Here is a 24,172-nt window from a genome sequence, read left to right as displayed (position 1 = left end):
ATCCACATAACAAACAAACAAGTTAAAATGAAAACAACCACGACAATGTATTAGAACAAAAGAAATAAAAACAAAAGCAAAAGATAAAAGAGAAATCCATCAATTTTCTGGTGGTGGGGGTGGCTGCAGAAGCTGGAGGATGGTCTGGAGTTGTCCTTGCATGGTGTCCATCCTAGAATCAAGACTGCCATTCATGATCTCAATGGATTGGAAACGGTCTGCGATCATTGTTTCCATCCCGTTAAGGCGCGTGTCAAAGAGGTCCATTCGTGACATCATCCTTGCAAGGACTTCATCATTTGACATGTTGGATGTGCCTTGGAATGATGGACCAGCACCGGATGTACCTGCACCAAAAGAAGAGGTAAAAGGTGGAGGATTGTCCTCCTCCATGTTAGCACCATCTGCTGCCTCTGTTCCTGCCTCATCAGTATTCCCCTCTGGAGCACCCACTACTCGGTATGCGTCCCCGACTTTTTCGATCAACTTCATGTGGATCATAACATCCACATCTAGTCGGGTGCCACGCCCCCCTCCAACACTCTCATGTACTGATCTAGGTGGTTGCCAAACCTGTAAGTATCTAGTAATACGGGTCACAAAACACCCTACCATTATAGCCCCTTTGTCGGCTCCAGCCACTCTCGCAAATTTTTGGTAGAGCCAATATCCAACATTCAACAAAACCCCATTTTCAATAGCCCACAGAAATATAATTCATTCAAGCTTAGCACCCCATCACTCTCACTCCTTCCAAATATAGTATTTGATAAAAATTTATGAATATAGCGCAAGGAGGGTTTTTTTTAATTTTGATGCCTTTGAGTATCTAGGATTATAGTTTACCTCACCTGTAAGTTTGAGCCATGTATTTCGTGCGTGAAAATCACTAGATATTTGTATCTGGCTATTCTCAGTGGGGAAACCAAAAATTTGGCTAATCTCATTTACAGACAGTTCAAAATCCTGACTAAGAAGTCTAAAACGAACCCGGCTTGGTGGTGAATCAGGCAAAAGTGGGATAAAAGCGTGATAGGAACTTAGAAACTCTAGAGTTAAAGGTGCATAGACTAAGTCCTTCATATCAAGAAATTGCCCCCACCCTATTCTCTTAAGTGGCTCTAACACCATATCTCTAAGACCCACTTGTGCTAAGGCAGCCTCATCAATAAAACGATTCGGTAAAATAGGCCGAAGAGATAATTTTGTGTACCTTTCTTGTTGATCTGACGAGGCAAAGTCGAAAGGAAGTGCAGGAGGTGAAGGAGGTTGAGGAGCCGTGGAGGATCGCGTAGTTGAACGCTTTCGAGCAGCAACGGAGGATGCGAGTCTGCTGCGTTTGTATCTAGGAGGCATTGTTGGAGTTGATTATGTGAAAATTTTGGGTGGAGATTGTTGGATTTGAGAGAAAAAAGGAGAAGAAAAGAGAAAATTTGAGAGAGAAGAGGTGACGGTTAGGGCGTGCGAGGTGGGGAAAAGAGGGTTTGGGGCGTGCTCTTTAAATAGGGGCGCCAATAAATGAGTTGGTCTGATCGTGGCACGTCCGTGCTGATTAGCACGGCCTGGGCGTGCTTCCCTCTGACCTGCAAAACAACAGAAGGGACGTACCTGGCACGGGCGTGTTGATGGGCACGCCTGGGGCGTGCTCTTCTCTGCCTCTCGAATTGAAAAGTGCCTGTGGATAGCACGGGTGTGTGATCTGGCACGCCTGGGGCGTGCTTGTCTCTGCCTCTCAAGTGATCTTTTCCCCTCTTCAGTAGCACGGGCGTGCCACTTAGCACGGCTAGGGCGTGCTCTTCTCTGACCTTCAAGTGTGTTTGTCCCTTTTCTATGGCACGGGCGTGCTGATGGGCACGCCTTGGCCGTGCTCTTCTCTGACCTGCAGGTGTCAACACCCTAGAAAAAACGCACGGGCGTGCTTCAGGGCACGCCTGGGCGGACTGGCTTCTCACCTTATGGCACGGGCGTGCCATTTAGCACGGCTAGGGCGTGCTCGGTTCTGGATTTCCACTTTTTCTACAAAAAACTCTAAAAATAAAAGAACACTTATGGAGAAAATTTAGGGAATTTGACAAATGAAATAGAGAATAAAAACAAATAAATGGACGAAAATTAAGCAAGAAAAGTAGATGGGTTGTCTCCCACAAGCACTTTTGTTTAACGTCGTTAAGTTCGACGCACTTAGCCTATTTTAGGTTAAGCAAGACCGATTGTACTCTTGGTGGGTTCAAAGTTGTCATTATGATAGCTTCTCAGACGTTGAGCATTTACCTTGAAACTTCGATTTGTCTTACCATCTACTATTTCAATTGCACCATGAGGAAAGATTTCCTTGATTGTGAATGGTCCAGACCATCTAGAGCGCAACTTACCAGGGAATAACCGGAGCCTAGAGTTGTAGAGCAATACCTGCTGTCCGACCTTTAGATCCCTCATGATAATGCGCTTGTCGTGCCACTGTTTAGTGCGATCTTTGTATATTTTAGCACTTTCATAAGCATGGAGGCGCATTTCATCCATCATGTTCAGTTGTAACAAGCGTTTTTGTCCCACTTCTTTGGCATTAAAGTTGAGAAATTGAATGGCCCAAAATGCCTTATGTTCTAACTCTACAGGAAGATGACAAGCCTTACCGTACACCATGCGATATGGAGACATACCTATAGGCGTTTTGAATGCCGTTCTGTAGGCCCATAGAGCATCGTCTAGCTTTTTGGACCAATCCTTTCGTGATTGTCCAACAGTGGTTTCGAGGATCTTTTTGATTTCTCTGTTAGTGACCTCTACTTGTCCACTTGTTTGAGGATGATATGAAGTACCTACACGATGAGTGACACCATATTTTGCAAGAAGGGAATCTAAATATTTATTGCAAAAATGCTTACCTCCGTCAGTGATTATTGCCCTAGGAGTGCCATGCCTTGTAAAAATGTTTTTCTTGATGAAGTTCATTACACTTTTGGCATCGTTATTTGGAAGAGCGACAGCCTCTGCCCATTTTGACAGATAATCCACCGCCACTAGAATGTATTGATTTGAATATGATGGCGGGAAAGGTCCCATGAAGTCCAGACCCCATACGTCGAAGATTTCGACTTCAAGGATGCTATTTAGGGGCATCTCATGTCTCTTCGAAATGTTACCTAACCTTTGACAACGATCACAAAGACGAACATAGTTATAAGCATCTTTAAAGAGATTAGGCCAATACAAACCACTTTCTAATATATGCGCAGCCGTCTTGCTTGCTCCAAAGTGACCTCCACATTCCATTGAATGGCAGAACTTAAGGACACTTTCTATTTCAGTTTTCGGTATACATCTTCTGAAAAGCTGATCACTGCAATACTTGAACAAAAATGGCTCCTCCCAATAGTAGAATTTGATATCATGAAGAAATTTTTTCCTTTGTTGGTAAGAAAAATTGGGAGGAGGAATTTTGCAAACAAGATAATTAACTATGTCAGCGTACCAGGGGGTTTGAGCATTTGCTACTTGAAGAAGTTGTTCGTGAGGAAAGCTTTCATTGATTTGTAGCTCGCTTGTATCTTCTTCCCCCAATTCAAGCCTGGAAAGATGGTCAACAACGAGGTTCTCGGTCCCCTTTTTGTCGCGAATTTCTAGGTCAAATTCTTGCAATAAAAGTACCCAACGAATGAGTCTCGGTTTTGCACCTTTCTTTTCCAGCAAGTATTTGATGGCGGAGTGATCTGTGTAGACTATTGTTTTAGCTCCAATTAGATATGCTCTGAATTTGTCAAAAGCAAAAACAATAGCCAACAATTCTTTTTTCGTAGTTGCATAGTTTAATTGCGCATCATTCAATGTGCGACTTGCATAATAAATAACATGCAACTTCTTGTCTTTTCTTTGGCCAAGAACAGCTCGTACAACATGATCACTAGCATCACACATAAGCTCAAAGGGTAAAGTCCAATCTGGTGTAGTGATGATCGGGGCTGAGATTAATTCCTTCTTCAACCTGTTAAAAGCATCTAAACATTCTTTGTTAAAATCAAATGGAACATCTTTAACTAACAAATTGCAAAGAGGTTTAGTGATTTTTGAGAAAACCTTTATGAATCTTCTGTAAAACCCTGCATGCCCAAGAAAACTCCTTATACCTTTCACTGTGTTAGGAGGAGGTAGTTTTTCAATTACCTCAATTTTCGCCTTGTCTACTTCAATCCCTTTTTGAGAGATTTTATGCCCTAAGACAATACCTTCACTCACCATGAAGTGACATTTTTCCCAATTTAACACAAGGTTAGTATCTTCACATCGTTGCATTACTAAAGATAAGTTATGAAGGCATGCATCGAAGGAAGAACCAAACACAGAAAAGTCATCCATGAAGATTTCAATAAATTTTTCTACCATATCTGAAAAAATGGACATCATGCATCTTTGAAAGGTTGCAGGGGCATTGCATAGCCCAAAAGGCATTCTCCTGTAGGCAAAAGTGCCATAAGGACAGGTGAATGTGGTTTTCTCTTGGTCTTCAGGGGCTATAGGTATTTGGAAGTACCCTGAATAGCCATCTAAGAAACAATAGAAAGGATAACCTGCAAGTCTCTCAAGCATTTGATCAATAAAGGGAAGGGGAAAATGGTCCTTGCGTGTTGCTTTATTTAGTTTTCTATAATCTATGCATACACACCAACCTGTGACTGTTCTTGTGGGGATTAGTTCATTGTTTTCATTAGCGATAATAGTCATACCTCCCTTCTTTGGAATAACTTGGACAGGACTTACCCAATTACTGTCTGAAATCAGATAAATGATACCGGCATCTAGGAGTTTGATGATTTCAGCCTTGACTACCTCCTTCATGTTTGGGTTCAGTCGCCTTTGGTGCTCGATTGAAGGCTTGTAGTCTTCTTCCATCAAGATCTTATGCATGCACACACTCGGGCTTATCCCTTGTAGATCTGAGATAGACCACCCTAATGCCTTCTTATGCCGTCGTAGAACCTGCAACAACCTTTCCTCTTGATCAAGCGTTAAGTGAGAAGAAATAATAACAGGAAAAGAATGGTCCTCACCTAAGAATGCATGTTTTAAATGAGGTGGAAGTTGTTTCAGTTCATGCTTAGGAAGTTCCTTTTCTTTTTCATTCAGGGTGCTCGGTTCATTAATGTTATTTTCGACATGCAAAGTGTTTTCCACACATTCATCAACAACATCAATTCTAAAACAGTCTCCATAGTCCATAGGAAGTTTACACGATTTAAGTACGTCAAAGACAATCTCTTCCTATCCAACTCTTAAGGTCAACTTACCCTCATAAACATCAATTAATGCTCTTGCAGTTGCAAGAAAGGGCCTTCCCAGAATTAGAGATCCTTCCCTGTCCTCATCAATGTCAACAATAACAAAATCAACAGGAAAGATGAATGTACCTACCTTTACAAGCACGTCTTTTACAATCCCTCTAGGATATTTAATTGAACGATCTGCTAGTTGCAAAGACATCCTTGTTGGTTTGAGCTCTCCCATACCTAGCATCTTAAAAACTTCATAGGACATAAGATTAATGCTAGCACCTAAATCTGCCAAAGCTTTTTCAAAGTCAAGATTACCAATGTTACAAGGGATAGAAAAACTTCCTGGATCTTTTAACTTTGGAGGCAGTTTGTTTTGGATAATTGCACTGCACTCCTCGGTTAACATTACCGTTCCTTGATCATCAATTTTTCGTTTCTTGCTCAAGATATCTTTTAGGAATTTAGCGTAGCTAGGCATTTGAGCAAGAGCTTCAGTAAAAGGAATATTGATTTGGAGCTTCTTAAACACATCCAGAAATTTGAGGAAGCTCTTGTCATCTTGTGCTTTCTTTAATCTTTGTGGAAAGGGAACAGGGGGAACATAGGGTTTTACCTTTTCCTGTTCTTCTAAGTCAATGACAGGCACCTTTGGTCGTTCTTTTTCCTCTTTTTCTTTCCTTGGTGGTTCATCTATCTGTTTCCCACTCCTCAAGGTGATAGCCTGTACTTGTTCTTTTGGATTTTTTTCCGTATTGCTAGGTAACGTACCTTGAGGTCGAGATGCCATCATGTTTGCAAATTGCCCCAATTGGATTTCCAAATTTCTTATTGCGGCCTGCTGGATTTTATGGTTCTCTCTAGTTTCATTCATGAATTCCATGTGTGATTTGGAAAGAGCAGTGAGAAGGTCATCATGGGATTTCTTTTCTGGAGGGTGGAAACTAGGTGGTGCATTCAAGGCATTGTTAGGATTACCATAAGATAGATTAGGATGATTCCTTAACCTGTTATCATATGAATTTGAATAAGGGTAATTCTTTCTTCCTTGATTCATCACATAGTTCACTTGTTCCAAAGTTTGTGGATTTAAAGAGTCCATGATGCATTCTCCAATTCCATGATGTCCATTACACCTATCACAAACTTGCATAACAGAATTTACAGGATTAGTAGTTAGCATGTCCAATTTCCTTACCATGTTATCTACCTTGGCATTAAGTGCTGTAATGGCATCTATTTCATAGACTCCTGCGGTCCTTCTTCTTTCGGTATTGTTTTGGTAGTGGTTGTTGCTTGCCATTTCCTCTATCAACTCATATGCTTCATCAATTCCTTTCTTTTCAAAGGATCCACCTGCAGCTGCATCTAAGGTAATTTTTATGTTAGGAGATAATGCATTATAGAACGTTTGTAGCTGTAACCACTTGGGCAAACTGTGATGTGGGCATTTTCTTAACAAGTCCTTGAATCTTTCCCAAGCTTCATACAAGCTCTCTTGATCATGATGAGCAAATGTCATTATCTCATTGCGCAACTTGGTGGTTTTTGAGGATGGAAAGAATTTAGCTAAGAATTTTTGAGCTAATTCATCCCATGTGGTGAAACTTCCAACGGGACATGATTGTAACCAAGATCTGGCTTTATCCCTAAGAGTGAATGGGAAAAGTCTTAATTTGATTGCATCTTCAGAAACACCGTTTTGCTTGAATGTGTCACAAATTTCCAGAAAATTGGTGATGTGGGCATTAGGATCTTCACTAGGCAAACCCCCATACTGGATCGAGGTAGAGAGCATTTGGATGATTGCGGGTTTGATCTCAAAGTTATTGGCTTCTACCCTAGGTCTAGTAATACTTGAGGTTGTCACATTCAGATTAGGTGTTGTGTAATCCCTTAAAGTGCGGACCGGATGTTGAAGTGGTGGTCCGACTATGTTCTCATTTATGTTTTCATTTTCGTTGGCCATGTCTGCCTGTTGTTCGAGTTTTATTTCCCGTGTTTTTCTTGCAGCGTTGTGCCTACGACAAGTTCGTTCAATTTCCGGATCAAAGATTAGAGGTTCAGTCCTCCTCGATCATCTTTGCATAAAACACCTGGAATAATTCTTAGAAGAAAATTAAATAAAAATAAAAAGAGTGCCTAAATAATAATAGGTTAACATAATTTTGTTAATTGATAAACAATCCCTGTGGATACGATACTCTCTTACTCTATACTACTTGTTGGATACGATACTCTCTTACTCTATACTACTTGTTGCGATTTCGTACACTTGCGAAAACGCTGTCAAGTTTTTGGCGCCGTTGCTGGGGATTGTTTATCAATTACCAAAATTATGTTAACCTATTATTATTTAGACGACGATAAGAGAGATTTGTTGTAAGGTAAATAAAATTTAAAATAAAAATAGAAGAGATCAAACACAAAATTCAGGTGAAAAGAAATCAGAGGATTTAGCTACTAGGGAATTTGATTTCACTTAATTCTATCCAGTTTATTTTATTAGTTCATTAATCAACTTTAATTGTTCAAGTAGGAGAAACAACCCTAAAGTTACTAACAAGCTCTCCCGATTTATTGTTAGCTATTCTAATCCAGTTTAATTACCTATCTTTAATAATGAAATTAAACATAGATCAGATTATTAGGTTTTATGGTTGTTTTGTGAGTTCACAACTTAATAATTTATTAACTTATGAAAACATCCCTTGAGTCAAACCATATAGCTTCCGCATCAAGTTATTATTCTCAAGTAAATTATTATCTTTTTCATATCAATAACCCTTCTCCCGAATGTAATTATTGAAATACTTCAATCCAGGGGAAATTTTCTGCCTGGAAGCCTTAAGCACAATAATAAGTTATAATAAGAACAAAGAAAAATAAATCTAATATTATAAACTGGAATCGAATTAAATTACATCAAATCCCTAGTATAAGAGTTTAGCTAGACATAGTAATTAATTTAAACTCAATCATACTTGAATTATTCATCATATTTAAAGACATACAATAAAGAAAGAAACAAGATGAAGAGTTTAGAATAAAAACTGTATCACAACTATGTTGAAGGCTTCCTTGAATCTTGGCACAATTATTTGATGCTTGGAATCTTCGAGAGAGAGGAAGAATTATGTAAAGAAATTGCATAAAAAAACGAGATCCTTTGCTATGAGAAGTTCCTCTCTTTATATAGAGTTCCTGAAGGCAAGTCTCACTCCTTTTAGGAAATAGAATCCTTTTTTTGTGCAAAATCCTTTATAGGAGATCATGACTGTTTAGGCTTTTGATTTCTTCTTGATTAGGACTCATTTTTCTCCTAAAATAGGTCTAGGTCTTGTTTAGTGTGTTTAGCAAACTCCCTGAAGTCGGCCCATGTGAGAAAAAACTTGATTTGCGTATTAAATTCATGCTGGTTCCGCCTGCGCAGCACGGGCGTGCTATATGGCACGGGCTGGGTGTGCTTTAGTCTGGAAGTCTGGCCAGTGAAGCACGGGGCGTGCTAGGTAGCACGGACTAGTGAAGCACTGAAGCACGGGCATGCCACTTAGCACAGGCAGGGCGTGCTTTTCTCTGGAAGACTGCCTAGAGCTGCCATGGGCGTGCTATGCTTGACACGCCCTGATCCCATTGTAGCACGGCCGTGCCTTTTGACACACCCTGGCCGTGCTCTCTTCTATCTTTCCTTTGGTTTCCTTGGCTTCTAGGACGGCTGTGTCTTTTAGCACGGCCCGGGCGTGCTAGAAGCTAAGTGCCTTGTATTATAAAGTTCTTTTCTGCGCCAAATTCTTGCAATTTTCTCTTAGATCAAGCGGATTAAAGATCAAGGAAGCTTTTGAACACAATTATACTAAAAGTGATTTAAAGTAATAAAAACTTACTTAAAATTCTAATAAAAACTATATTAAAAACACTATGAAATTAATACCTATCAGATAACATCAATAATAAAAATAAAAAGATATCATTACCGCAAGATTGGATTGTTGAGTATGTGATTATAAGTACCTAGGAGATAATAACAAGATGGAACTAAACTAGGACCTACTTGCTCTACCAACTAACCAAAAAGTATAAGAGAAAAGCAATGGCTAAGCAAAGTAACAATAAAAGAAAGGTCTCCAACTATATGTTGGCCAATTATAGCACCAGTATCCCATCATAACAATCTAATGCAAGTTGCAACAAAATCTTAAAAGGATCTATTCTTGAAGGATGGGAAATCCTAGCTAGGTTACCCTAAATATTTTCTCAATGTATAAAGGGTGTCTCATAAACAAAATATTATCTACTTTCATGATATTGCATTAACTGAAATTTGTTAGGTCCTTTGACACCCTTTTTATCCTCAAAGGACTTAATTTCTAGGTCCAAAAACTTTAGTTCCACCTAGACAAAGGGATTCTAAAGCTCGACTTCATTGTTGATCCTTCATCTTGTCATAAAAAAATAATGCAAACATGGAGCATTCACATTTACAAGTATTACGTCACACGTGTGTTGAACCAAGAATAACACCATTCATTGAAATGGAAAAGAGTAATGTACATCTATAATGCAAAAAAGAAAAAGTCAATATTGAAATAAAGTAAGAATTGAGTAATTTTCAATCAAATAATTATGAAAATCCCACAAATGAATCATGATTATGGTAGAAATAAGCCAAATTAGAGAAAACTATTTGTATTCTAGTGAAATGCACAGGTGGTTTGATGGTGAATGACCACCAAAGCACAACTTGCAATTTTTGTTGTGGGCCAAAACTCATAACCATAAGACAATGTTACCCAAAGAAAAACACCTCTCATTGGCTTATTACATCAACTCGATGCCTTTGCAACATAAAATTCAACAAAAAAAAAAGGCCAATTATGCTTCCTAAACACGCATAGTTCAATACTAAGTCTTCATTTTTCTATCAAAGATGCTTGGTCCACAAGTAGATACAAAAATCTCAACAAAAGGGGAAATTGCAATAATATAGAAAGGGCGACAGGTATGCTAGCCAAAAGAATCACATTGTCTTATTACATCAACTCAATGCCTCTGCAACATAAATTTCAATAGACAAGGCCAATTCTGCTTCCTGAACATGCATAGTTCAATACCGTGGCTTCATTTTTCTATCAAAGATGCCTTGTCCATAAGTAGATACAAAAATCTCAACAAGAAGGGGAAATTGCAATAATATAAAAAGGGTGACAGGTATGCTAGCCAAAACAATCACATTGGCTTATTACATCAACTCAATGCCTTTGCAACATAAAATTCAATAGAAAAGGCCAATTCTGCTTCCTGAACACGCATAGTTCAATACCATGGCTTCATTTTTCTATCAAAGATGCCTGGTCCATAAGCAGATACAAAAATCTCAACAAGAAGGGGAAATTGCAATAATATAAAAAGGGTGACAGGTATGTTAGCCAAAAGAATGATTAGAAGGACAAGTCTCAATTCTCCTTCTAGCATTATCATAAGAGTAGCACAAAAGGCTACCATCATGGCTGCAATAGAAATGAAGAGAGTAGAAAGACCAATAATCAACTTTTTAGGCAAAGATTTGAGAAAATCATCTTCTGAATAGCGTGATGTAAGGACTCCTAAGAACATTAACATTGATGTTAAGGAGGCAAAGAGAGAAACTGCATCGGATATTATAAATATCATAAATGATTTTTCATGTGCAAACATAGGAAAACCAGTTTCTTGAACGTTACCACCAGGAACTGTAAATGCTGCCGTGAACATTATAGTAATGATAAGTGCACCCACTACTGTACAGGACGTTGCTGATTCTTTCATTCATTCTTCTCCATCTTTTATTAGCTCTTTATGGCTTTTAGAAAATATCTCACTAGCTTGTTCATTATCGCTGTTGGTGTATTCTTTATATGATGGAATCAAAATGCTTTCTACTTCCTGGATTAAAAACATTTTGCTATTGTATAGGTCAAACTATAATATAAAAGAAAAAAACTAACTTGTGAGCATAATTTCTCTCCTTATTCTTTTGAATGTTGAATTTATTTAAAATTTTTTATTGAAAACTGAAATTTATGTGATTGAACATAACTTAAAAAATATTTATCATTTAAAAACTTTACACTTCAAAAACTAATTCTATAAAGCATAGGAGTGCATTTGTGTGTTTATATTGCAAATGATTAGGAGTGTCACTACTTTGTGAGGAATAAGGAAAGCAAGAGAGTCCTTAGAGATCTTGACAATAAATCAGGAATTAGATTCTTAACCCTTTATTGTGTTCAACCATGAATAATAATTGCTAAACTAGTCTTTCCTTCTTCTTATAGATGAGGTAGAGCCTTTCCAAAGAAATTCAATATTTTAGAAGAGAGAAATATTCCATTAGAATGGTGAAAGAAAGTCTTATCCTACTTTCAGAATAGGTGAATCCTCTACGTTTTTAGTCAATTTACTTTGCTTATATGATGTTGTAGAAATATTTAAACAAGTCAAGAATATCACCTTATACCATTGTAGCTCTCTTTGCATCTGCAATGCTGCACTAGAGATGCCAGCAAGTCTATTAGGAGGTGCTAATTTGGCAGCCATGTGTAAAATGGTGTTTTCGAACTCATCGGACCTAGAAATCAGAAGTTGCTTCCTTGAACCAAGCCCATATATAAGGCTAAAAACTTTTTCTTGCCGATATTGGATTGCATGCATAAGCATGTCTCTTGAATTTTTGTCGACGACAGTCAAAAGAATAGAATTGGCTTTGATCATCTCGATAACAACTTCAACAACTCCATGTCTGATAGCTTTAAAGAATGCATTATATATATATATATATATATATATATATATGTTTTAGTTTAGTGTCATCAATAGAAGATACGTGCTTGGCTATCAGCTCTAGAATTTTAAGGGCATAGGTATGCCTCAATTTCCTATCGTAAATTTGCTTCAGTCCTATTTTCACATGCAAAACAAAGCCAAAAGTGAAGAATTGGAGCGATCTAATTCAAATTGCAAGGAATTTTTTTCTTTTTTTGAGAGTATGAAAAAGAGTTATTTTACTCACAACCCCTAATTAATGTTCATATCTATATGCAAATTTAGTTTACTTATGTTATTTGAAAAGACCAATATGATCTCTATAAATGCATACTCAACAAATAAAGATACAAAATTTTAAAACATTTTAAATAATTAAAAAATTATTTGTTAGTTTATTTTTAATTTTTCCACTCATTTTCTCTAAGGAATTTAAATAATGACAAATATTTTTCTGTATTGGAGTAAAAATATTGTTTTTACGTTTTCAAAAATTGTTTTATTTTAATTATTTTGAAATATAAAATATATCAAAAGATTTTATTTCTTGAGAAAAATTGAGTATTTAACTAACAAAAAAATAGTTTTAATAATGTAATAAAGCTAAAATTTAGGATTTTTAGTATTAAAAATAGTTATTTCCAGAGCACTAATTGTTAATGCCAGACCAATAACATTCTATACAATATTACTTGATAAAATTGCCCCTTATTAAATATTTGTTTTCTTTTTAAGAAGGCCATAGGATTAAATTGCATACACAGTTATCACTTGTGTTTTGAATTTTTTTTTTTTTTTTTTTGAAATGAATGCTTTCGATTCAATTGCTATACTTAGTTCTCACACAAAGTTCTTGCTATAGCAAATTGATCTGATACAAAATATACGCAATTTGACAAGTTAAGAATGGATTTATAGAAAAATTGCGGTAAGGTAATATTTCAATTGCTTTATAGAAGAAAGTTGTTTCCCAAATATTAATCCAATTTTATTGATGAAAGGATTGTTGACGCGTGTTTTTTATGCCCCGCCTGATCCAATGATGATACGAGGATGCAAAATGAATGGGTTAATGCCATTTAGAAGTCTTTTAATCCAAGGATAAATCAAACCAATTTTAAGTTTCTGGTTGGGTCAATCGTGTCACCCAACTGTCAGTCGTGTGACCCAACTGCCAGTCGTGTCACCTCACTGACAGTTGTGTCACCCAACTGCCAGTCGTGTCACCCAACTGCCAGTCGTGTCACCCCACTGTCAATCGTGTCACCCAACTGCCAGTCGTGTCACCCCACTGCCAGTCGTGTCACCCCACTGTGAAAATGAGCTGCGTGACGCAGCTACAGTAGCGTGACGCAGCTGTGTCCTGACCTACCCTATAAATACATCTTTTTCTCACAATTTTGACAGAACAACAGGGAGAGGAAGGAGAGGAACAGAACAAAAAAAAAAAGGGACAGAAGAACAAAAAGAAGAGGAACACGATTTTGAAACCCTAAAAAACACACGGTAAAGAAACCACAATTAAATCCTTGAAAAAAAGGCTTCTGAAAATCTTAACTATCATTTGTTAAGAGATTTGATCCATTTGCAAGCATCAATCTGAGGATTAGGTAATTTCCTTAACATTCTTTGTATTTTTGTTATATATTTTTGTGATTTTAGTAATATTTTTGTGGTTTTAGTAATCTAAGTTTCTTTAAATTATATTCTGTTCATATTTGGCCATTTTTTATGTCTTTAGATCATATTTAAGTAAGAAATGATGTAAATAAAACATTTAAAAATGAATTCTGGGCTAGGACAGTGCATCACGCAACTGTTCCTGGAAGAACAGTTGTGTCACGCAACTGTTCATCCAAGAACAGTTGCGTGACGCGACTGTGCAGTTGCGTCACGCGACTGTGCACTATTCACTGCTCATGAAGAACAGTTGCGTCACGCGACTGTTCATCCAAGAACAGTTGCGTCACGTGACTGTTCATCGATTTTTCCGGAAAAATAAAAAAAAATAAATAATAAATTTTATAAAAAAAATAAATAAAATCTAATTTCTTCAATAAATTTGAAAATGCCCAATTATGAACAGATCACAGTTTAATTAAACTTAGAATACTAAAATGTAATTTTATGTGTTTATTTATATGAATTTTGCAATTTATGTTTAAATTAAAAATAAAATTAAGTTTGTTGATTTATTTATATTTAAGATTAATTTGCATGTTTATTAATAATTTGCATTTCTAGTGTTAAATAATAAATATGCATGATTTTGGGTTTATGGGTTGGATTTAAATTGGGTAGAATGTATTTTAGGTTCGATTTGTTGCCCGCCTTGAACCATAAGGCAAGAGCGGGTCATTTATTTATTTGATTTAATATTTTCGATTCGGTTTGTTGCCCGCCTTGAACCATAAGGCAAGAGCGGGTCTTTTTATTTATTTGGTTTGATCGCTTTGATTTAATTGCTTTAATTTGAATAATTGCTATGTGATAATTAGATTTGATTGGGACGATTAATTAATTTTCCACATAGGAACTCGGTTCGATTTACTCGGGTTGGGTTTAAATAAATAAATAATTTGGCTTTTCTAAAATAAAATCAATTAGAAATCGTAGGTTAAAAAGAGCCCGATTTTCCGGGCGTCGGTTTCCAACGGACTGACGTACCCAATTCCCTTACCCAGAACCTCATTGGTTCGCCTGACCAGTTTTTCTAAATAATAGGCCTTGAATAAAATTGGGTTAAATGAAGTCACTTTTACAAAAATAAATTGGAAACGGTCCCATTGCCGAAATAATGGGTGACGACTCAAATGTTTTATAAGATCGATTTATCGGCATCGCATACCAAAAAGATTTTTATCACCTTTTTTCAAAATAATAATTAAAATATAAAAAGATGGTTTCCGAGGTCCTTCCGGGGTTCGGGATTTCGGCGAAAACAGTTTGGCGACTTCACTGGGGATTTTGCACCGATTAATCTTCGGTTATTTTTAATAATTTAGTGGTTGCAATTAGGAATTGACTCTAAGAGCCTACTATTTCTAAATAAAATTGGTTAGAAAAGCCGATGGAAAATAGTTAATCGTCCATATGTGCTTAATCGCTTTCCTTTTTTTTTTTTCTAGGATTTTTGCATTCATACCGCATTTCTCTCTTCTCACCTCATTCTACCCATACTACCCTTCGGTACTGGTGTTAACTTTGACGGTGGATCTAGCCTAAACCTCGCGTTTTAGGTGCATCCGTCCGAGAATTAACATTACTACCAACCGCAAGCCTAGTACCTTAAAGGTACGTCAAAAGGAGTAGGCCCAACAAAGCCCGAATCCTGTTTGCGGAACCTAGACTTTGTTCAGCCCAATAAGACTAAAGCCAATGCATATAGTTGAAAACCTTAGTTACTTCCCCTAAGGTGCACCCGATTCTGTTTGCTGTTGTTATACCGCATTCATTTTCGAGAGATTATATCGTCAATCTCAAAACCCCCTGTTGGTTGTCGAGATTAGACCAATTCCTAGGAAACAGATGTCGGAATTTATACCAATGGAATCCGTGTGTGGGAGAAATAAGGTTGGAAGGCATGCATTTCCCAACTCCCGTTCCCCTGTATGATATAAACTGTACATATGTTGTGACATTCATGCACCATGTAACATTTTCCTTTTCAGCCATGCATTAATAAGAGCTAATTTTCGGTATGGACGTTTGACCTTGATTTTGAGACTGGACCTCAAATTCGTTTTGAATAATATAATGCAATCACTTATAGTGAATCAATACCCAAAAGAAAAGGGAGTTATAAGGGGGTTGCGATTCCTTTGTATTGTCACATTTCTCGCATTATCTGAAAATAAGTGAGCAAGAGATTACAAAATTTGTAACAAAACAAAACGAGATCCTGCTTGGGACCATATGTTCCAAGGAAAAAAGTAAGGATACAAAAAAAAAAGTAAAAAAGTAAAAATAAGAAAAATCCCGCTTGGAGATTCTTCCATTCCAAGGCAAAAATTAAGGACACAAAAAAATAATAAAAATCCCGCTTGGAGATTCTTTCATTCCAAGGCAAAAGTTAGGGACTTGAGAGAAAATAGTCGACTGTAAATTCCAAAAAGGGACGGTCGACGACAGATAATGCCGAAAATGTTTGAATACAAAATAAGTCATTGCCATGTTATTCACACCGAATTTTGGGTCCAGTCGTTGAAATCGAGATCTTATTTCCATACCGGTCATTAGCACATTAGAACTGCATTTCTCATTCTATGTGCTGCTATTTCTCATGCATACATGCAGGACCTACTTTAACTCAGATGTTTATATCTATCAGTTAGAATTGATCCTTCCCGGAAATCACCTCGAGAGCTTGGCACCAGCGCCCTGGTCAACGTTTGGTCAGAGTATCCCAATCCCCGAGCCTGCTCCGTTTAGTCCTGTGATTCATTCAAGTTCTTCAGATTCAGTTTCTGATTAATATTTGGTTGGGATGGCTGATAACACTGTGAATGAGACGGTTTTCTCTCCAGCCTAGATAAGGACCATTTCTGAAATAATAGATGCTGCCCTTGCTCAAGATAGAGCCCAGAACCAAGTGCCGCCTACTTCAAGTAATCAGCCTATAGTGGAGGGAAGAGAGGCTCCAGAACACACCTTGGGTCATCAAGCATCAGCTGATAATGCTAGTCCGACTGAGAATGAGCTGATTAAGCAAATAGCAGAACTAAAGGACAAGGTGGAGAGGATATCTGTTTCGAAAGAAAAAGATCCAGTCATCAACTTGCATGTGACAGAGTATGTCTTGAAGCCCACAAATTCTACTTCTTCGAAGCATACTCTGTTCGCGGAGAATAATGACCCGAGGTCCCATTTGTCGGAGTTCATCCGTGTTGCTCAGATGAACCAATATGGCGAAGAGGATGTGTTGCGAGGATTTCCTCAGACATCGTACAAGAACTATAGGAAAAGATATGACGGCCTGGATCTGGGGATACAGAGGGCTAAATTGAATTTTGAAGAACTGCACAACAAAAACAAAAAGAAGAGCCGAGAGTTTGGTAACTACCGGTCTTCCAGCAGTAATCATAATAGAAATGTTGGTCATGCAGCTACAAACCAATTAGGGAGTAGCAATACAGTTAGAGCTGTTAAGGAGAAAAAGAAAAGGGAATTCACTGATTTGGGCATGCCTTTAAGCGCAGTCATGAGATCCTGCATTGAGAATGGCGTATTGTCAAAGTTGCCAATTAATCCATCTAAGCCTATTTAGGGTAGGTTCGTTGATCAGGACTGTGAATATCATCAGTGTAAAGGTCATTCTACTGATAATTGTCTCAAGCTCCGACATGATATCCAAGATTTGATAGATAGCGGGAAGATCACCGAGCCTCCTGAGCATAATAAGTCGGCGCCTGGAAACCATTAAAGTTAGCTGATGGGCGAATTGAACAAGCTCCTTAATCTTTCTGTTTGTTTTCTGAATATTGCTTTAAGAACAATTTGAATGAACTTCATTTACTATTTCAATCAATGGGAATGAATTTTGATTACTTGTTTTCTTATTTCTCTCGATTGTTATGTTCATGGCATTGTTTATACCACACGCATATTTGGCATAAATGCATTGCATCATTTTGCATTTAACCTACGCACCGCCCAAAATCTCAAAAAATAATCAAAATCGGATCAGACTTTAAGCTTGAGCTCAAAAATGATTTCTAAGAATGTCTACAGTTATGCTGATGTACCGGGGGATCAATAAGCTGATTACAGGATGTCGTCCCTACCGATTCAAATATCAAGCCAGTAAAGCAGAAAAGGAGACGGGTCAAACTAGAAGTGGCAAAACAAGATGAAGGCTGTGGTTCAGAAAGAGCTAGATGCAAGTTTCTGGGACAGGTAATGCATTACCCTGAGTGGTCAGCGAACATAGTCCCTATGCTCAAGAAAGGGGGAAACTAACAACCTGTGTCGACTACAGCCTCACCCAAAGATGACTTCCTCCTTCCACATATGGATGTCCTGAGTAACAGCGCTGTAGGAATGGCATGTTATCAAAAAATAATAATAATAATAATATTAATAATAATGAAATGAATAAAAAAAAAAGAGAGAATTTGCTTGTTTCTACAGTAAGCGGGTACATCTAAGGACTTTGAAAAATGGAGATTCAGTGCTGATCAGACTGTTAGACCACGAATTCCAGAGTCACCCTAGAGGGAAATTCATACCCAATTGGCATGGACCATTCAAAATCCAGAAGCTGTCGGATAAGGGTGCCGCTGAATTGGTCACTTCGGAAGGGAAGCCTGTCAATCGGATTGTCAGTCAGGATCAAATGAAGAGATTCAATGTCTGAAATGATGATTTCGATTAAAAAAAAAAAAGAAAGAAAAGAAAAGAAAGGGCTAAGTTGAAAACCCGAAAGGGCGGCTTAGGCAAGAAATGAGCTCGCTAGGTTGAAAACCCGAAAGGGCGGCCTAGGCAAAAGTTAGAGCATAATAAAAATAAAAAAAAATGATAATAATAAAAATAAAGAGTTTTGAGATTAACGCATGGTGCTTAGTTTAAATGCGAAATCTATGCCATGCATTTGTGACATGCTTGCAACTGGTTGCTCAATGCCATTAACCTGATTAGAAGGAGAATATGCAAATGAGTAGTTAGAATGAATAACCATTGTATTGAAATAATTTCTCTTCACTTCTGTATACTGTTGAACGAAGTAAGTGCAATAAAGAGCTTGATTCTCAAATTCTTCTTCCCTTTTGTTTCTGGGGCATGATCGTCGATTACAAGACATTCCTCTCTGCCTATGTGGTCAGCATTTGCTCATTTGTTTTGAAGATGTGTAGCTGTTGGTCCTGCCCCGGTATTGGATTCTCTTAGACAGCGATCAGAAGGTCAAGTGCCATTTTCTCGGTGATTTCCTTGGAAAGATCAATAAAACCATGGATAAAACCTTAGTACTCCTGTAGGTTCATGCATACATAAAGAAGTTGCATATGTTGTTTTTGTTTGATCTGTGCAGGTAATAAATAGTCATACCATTCTTGTTCTCCCCAAGCGTAAGCTTCTGTATTTATATCAAATAATTCATTTTTATGAGCATTTCTTTATTAACCCTAGGGCAGGAGGCCCGAATAACTAACACGACAAATAATTTCGAAAGAAAAGTTTTGTTGTCTGGTGTTATCCATGTGTGCAGGAGTTAATAAAGGCAGAATTAGCAAATTCATTGATTCAAAGAAAGCAGATACATTAAATAGGAGCTCAAAGCTCGAGCTCAAAAGAAGACAGAGAAAGCAATAACAACATTTATTTCAGTAAGGGCTACCATCAGACACCGATCCTTGTAGAACTTAACATCATCATTGGGTAAAAAACCAGTTCACATACTCGGGTGTCACAGTGTCCTGCATCACTCCTTCACCTAGGGACTTGGTGTTTCGGTTTCGCCAACGGTCAGCCAAATTGGTCAGCAGATGCAGCGTCATGAGACCACTCTCGAAGTTATGAATTCTGGGAACGCGCTGTATCATACTGTATTGACGGCTGATCCTGTCTGGAAAATAGGCCATGGAACGGTCTAGACTGGCGTACAACACATAGTTGAGGTTCATGCTTCCAGTAGTGACCAGTCTGATCCTCCACCAAGGACAAGTCCACCGAATTGTCGGGTTATCCCCAAAGTCGAAATGTCCTCTAGTCCGAGACCTAAAGTTAGCAGGGCCATAGGTTGGAATCAAACGAGCTGGGACTGGAAGAATCAGGCTTAACTTGTCTAGAGCCCAGGCTTGCAGTAACATCGGACAACCGCGATGGTGAACATTGAAGTTGGTGATGTGAAGGGCAATATCCCTAACCCAGCACATTGTTTCTCCCATGATCATCATGAATACGGTACGATGATATAGTTGCTGTCACGAACAACTGTCAGAAGTCGGAAATCTCCAATCCCAGGTTGGCTATTCTTCATGGCATACACATTCAACAGCAAGAAACAACAAGCTCGAATCCAAGAGGGATCTAGATCCATGGCCAGAACCTTACTCAAAAAGGGCTCTAAAGGAAGACCTTGATCCGTGTTTATGCCGTCAGGAAGGTAAACCGGGCACAGGGTCGCAATTTCTGCTAGATCATATCTGGGTCCTGGGGGCAGGGCTGGAGTTTCATTTTGTGTAGGATGATGGTCCATCACGGCACACATTTCCTCATAGGTTGGAGTTATTTCAGCGTCTTCAAACCGGAAAACCATGGTGTTAGGATTGAAGTGCGTAACGAGCCAAGACAAGAAGCCATGGTTGGGTTTTAGGTCTTTGAAATATTTCAACCAGGCAAGTTGGTCCATAGGGGGAATCTGTCATAAGTCGTCAGGTATGGATTGGACGAAGGATGAAACTTGGTTCTTGAAAGCCATGGAAAAGGATTATCTAAGGAATGGATTTATTTTGAATGCTGGGTGTGAAAAGGCCGTAAAAGGAAGCCTTCATTTATAGAAGTGTAAAGGGTTTCATGAACGAAGCACCATCATTATCAGACCTGATATTTACCGTCAATAGTGGTTGGAAGAGCATTTATGCATAGGTCGCTCCAGTTGGCGAACATTTATGCCTATGTTAACAAGAAGGACAGTTTGTACAATAAGGAAGTTGAGCCTTTATGATCACGTTAACCGAGAAAGGATGGTTGAGCCATTACGTCCGCATTCACCGAGTGGACCACCCTGTCAGGTAAGTACTACGATCCACTTCTGTTTGTAATTGATTTTTGTCGTGTTTCACTTTAAGTTCCTTATTTAGTCTTTTATTTCATTTCCGTTTTTACAATAAATTGGTTGGTTGATCACTAACGAGGTAGACCACTCTTGTGAATAAGTGGGACCCGGCTATTTTGTGTTTTTGTGTTTATATTTTGTTTTTGCAAGAATAAAATCTCACAAGTTGTAAGAAATACACGTATACTGTAATAAAAGCAAATATACTGTAAAAATGTAAAATAATGTCATAAAATTAATAAAACTCTATATATAATCCTACAAACTACCAAAATGTTTCAAAAATGGTCAAAAAATAGGAGCCTGGCTAGCGACGCCTCCGGCTCGGACCAGCAGCTGCCTAAGGGGGTGGAGATAGCGGTGCGTCATCGGATGAGGAACCATCATCATCCTCTCCAGAGAAGTCTAGCGGAATCCCCTCCACCTCTAACCTTGTCCGAAGTCGATCCACCTCCAGCTGGAATCGGGTAACGGCGCTGGATTTGAGACTGGTGCCTCCGCACTCCCAATCTCCAAATCTTGTAAGAGCAGAAATATGTAAGAAGGGTATGCAGACAAAAGAAGAAGAAAGTAACGCATATGAGATACATACCCTCTCATCGCGGTCAGCGTAGAGTCGAGCGATGTAAGACCGGGCGAAGCTGAACTGCTGGCACACCTCCTGATACCTCTAAGCAGGCACCTGCAAGCACACAAAAGAACATTTGGTGCAATTGCTGAATGAAATGGTTAGAAGAAACTTACTTATAAGTAAGCGCTGGGCCCAAGCCCACCTCTCTAAGTCCAAAAGAAGGAGGGGCCCATCAACAACCCTCAAGCCCAAAGGAAGGGCCCATCACACTCGTTAAGCCCACAAGGCCCAAATGGTCCGTTTAAAGCCCATAGTGACCCGTTCAAGCAATTTGATGTCGATACGCAGTTCGTACACTTTAGCGATTTTGTCTACTCACCGCACAGGGGGGAGGAGCATCAAATTGCCCAAATTACCCTCAGGTAAGTTTTCTCTCAAACACTGCATCAGGAAGGGTATACCCAAAAATTCAGGCTTAAAATTCTTCTAGCCTAAAATTTTTACTAAATTTTTGCAAACCTTTCAAACCAAAATTTGACAATAAACATTGAAGGTCTGCCTAAGAAGATGATACTTTTGGTCCTAAGTCGGAATTCCAGACTGGGGGCAAAAGTATAATCTTTTGCCCTGATGCAAACTTTTGAAATTTATAATTAATGCATGGGGGCATATGATGTCCCAACATTCTTCTAACAAAAAGGCAAGGTCTGTTTGTACACAGATATTGCTCTTTTTCTGTTGAACAATTTTTCAGGCTAACCGGTGATGGTGCATTGCGAAGCCGATTGAGTCAATCCTTCTACCGAGCAGTGATGATGTATTGCGAAGCTGTTTGGATCATTTCTCTCGATTCGTGATGATGTATTGCGAAGCGGATCGAGTCAATCCTCTTCCTGGTTAATGATGATGTATTGCGAAGTTGATCAGGACAATCCCCAAGCAGTGATGGTGTATTGCGAAGCTGTTTGGATCATTCCTCTCGATTCGTGATGATGTATTGCGAAGCGGATCGAGTCAATCCTCTTCCTGGTTAATGATGATGTATTGCGAAGTTGATCAAGACAATCTCCAAGCAGTGATGGTGTATTGCGAAGCTGTTTGGATCATTTCTCTCGATTCGTGATGATGTATTGCGAAGCGGATCGAGTCAATCATCTTCCAGGTTAATGATGATGTATTGCGAAGTTGATCAGGACAATCCCCAAGCAGTGATGGTGTATTGCGAAGCTGTTTGGATCATTTCTCTCGATTCGTGATGATGTATTGCGAAGCGGATCGAGTCAATCCTTTCCCACCAAGCAGTGATGGTGTATTACGAAGCTGCTTGGATCCTTTTCTTAATTAGTGATGGTGTATTGCGAAGCTGATCAAGACAATTCCTATATCAAACCTTCTAAAGCCGATCAAACAGGGCTTTGGAATCCTTGATCGAGTCAATGATGGTGTATTTCGAAGTTGACTCAAATCCTGATTAGTGATGGTGTATTGCGAAGCTGATCAGGACAATTTCAGTGACCGGTCAATGATGGTGTATTGCGAAGTTGGCCAGGGCATTCAAATCCTTCAGGCCGATCAAACCAAGCCTCGGAGGTATTTTCAAAGCCAATCAAACCGAGCTTTGGAGTTATTCACAGATCTGACTGGAGCCGATGAAAGCCGATCAAACCGAGCTGAATAGGTGGCCAGATGATCAAATCAATCCAACATCTTTCGAACCGACCAAACCGAGCTTCAAGGATGATTACCAGATTGAAGGCGCGTCAATGGACCACTTTAACATTAATCGTTTATACAATTAATGATAAAGTGGGGGGGCAAACTGTTGACGCGTGTTTTTTATGCCCCGCCTGATCCAATGATGATACGAGGATGCAAAATGAATGGGTTAATGCCATTTAGAAGTCTTTTAATCCAAGGATAAATCAAACCAATTTTAAGTTTCTGGTTGGGTCAGTCGTGTCACCCAACTGCCAGTCGTGTCACCCAACTGTCAGTCGTGTCACCCAACTGTCAGTCGTGTCACCCAATTGCCAGTCGTGTCACCCCACTGTCAGTCGTGTCACCCAACTGCCAGTCGTGTCACCCCACTGCCAATCGCGTCACCCCACTGCCAGTCGCGTCACACGACTGCCAGTCATGTCGTCACCCCACTGTGAAAATGAGCTGTGTGACGTAGCTACAGTAGCGTGACGCAGCTGTGTCCTGACCTACCCTATAAATACATCTTTTTCTCACAATTTTGACAGAACAACAGGGAGAGGAAGGAGAGGAACAAAACAAAAAAAAAAAGGGACAGAAGAACAAAAAGAAGAGGAACACGATTTTGAAACTCTAAAAAACACACTGTAAAGAAACCACAATTAAATCCTTGAAAAAAAGGCTTCTGGAAATCTTAACTATCATTGTTAAGAGATTTGATCCATTTGCAAGCATCAATCTGAGGATTAGGTAATTTCCTTAACATTCTTTGTATTTTTTTTATATATTTTTGTGATTTTAGTAATATTTTTGTGGTTTTAGTAATCTAAGTTTCTTTAAATTATATTCTGTTCATATTTGGCCATTTTTTATGTGTTTAGATCATATTTAAGTAAGAAATGATGTAAATAAAACATTTAAAAATGAATTCTGGGCTAGGACAGTGCATCACGCAACTGTTCCTAGATGAACAGTTGTGTCACGCAACTGTTCCTAGATGAACAGTTGTGTCACGCAACTGTTCATCCAAGAACAGTTGCGTGATGCGACTGTGCAGTTGCGTGA

General features: G+C 38.6%; 1 non-coding gene and 1 pseudogene across 2 annotated transcripts; one reads left to right on the top strand and one right to left on the bottom strand.

Annotated features, from left to right (window-relative positions):
- The first annotated feature begins 6,698 nt into the window (after positions 1-6,698).
- On the top strand, positions 6,699-6,804 carry LOC149495700 (small nucleolar RNA R71). The gene has a single exon (XR_016321541.1). It is a non-coding gene; the product is annotated as a small nucleolar RNA R71 (small nucleolar RNA).
- Positions 6,805-10,325: 3,521 nt separating this feature from the next.
- On the bottom strand, positions 10,326-21,438 carry LOC149495699 (uncharacterized; annotated as a pseudogene). Its single transcript, XR_016321375.1, has 3 exons — positions 21,270-21,438; positions 11,754-12,200; positions 10,326-11,186 (listed from the first exon to the last, which is right to left on the bottom strand). The product of XR_016321375.1 is annotated as an uncharacterized LOC149495699 (transcript).
- Between the last annotated feature and the right edge of the window lie 2,734 nt (positions 21,439-24,172).

The sequence above is a fragment of the Jatropha curcas genome, chromosome 6, assembly GCF_041381405.1.
Source record: "Jatropha curcas cultivar XTBG-Jc1 chromosome 6, XTBG_Jcur_1.0, whole genome shotgun sequence".
NCBI classification, from domain to species: Eukaryota; Viridiplantae; Streptophyta; class Magnoliopsida; order Malpighiales; family Euphorbiaceae; genus Jatropha; species Jatropha curcas.
This window is presented reverse-complemented; position numbering and strand designations above follow the sequence as displayed.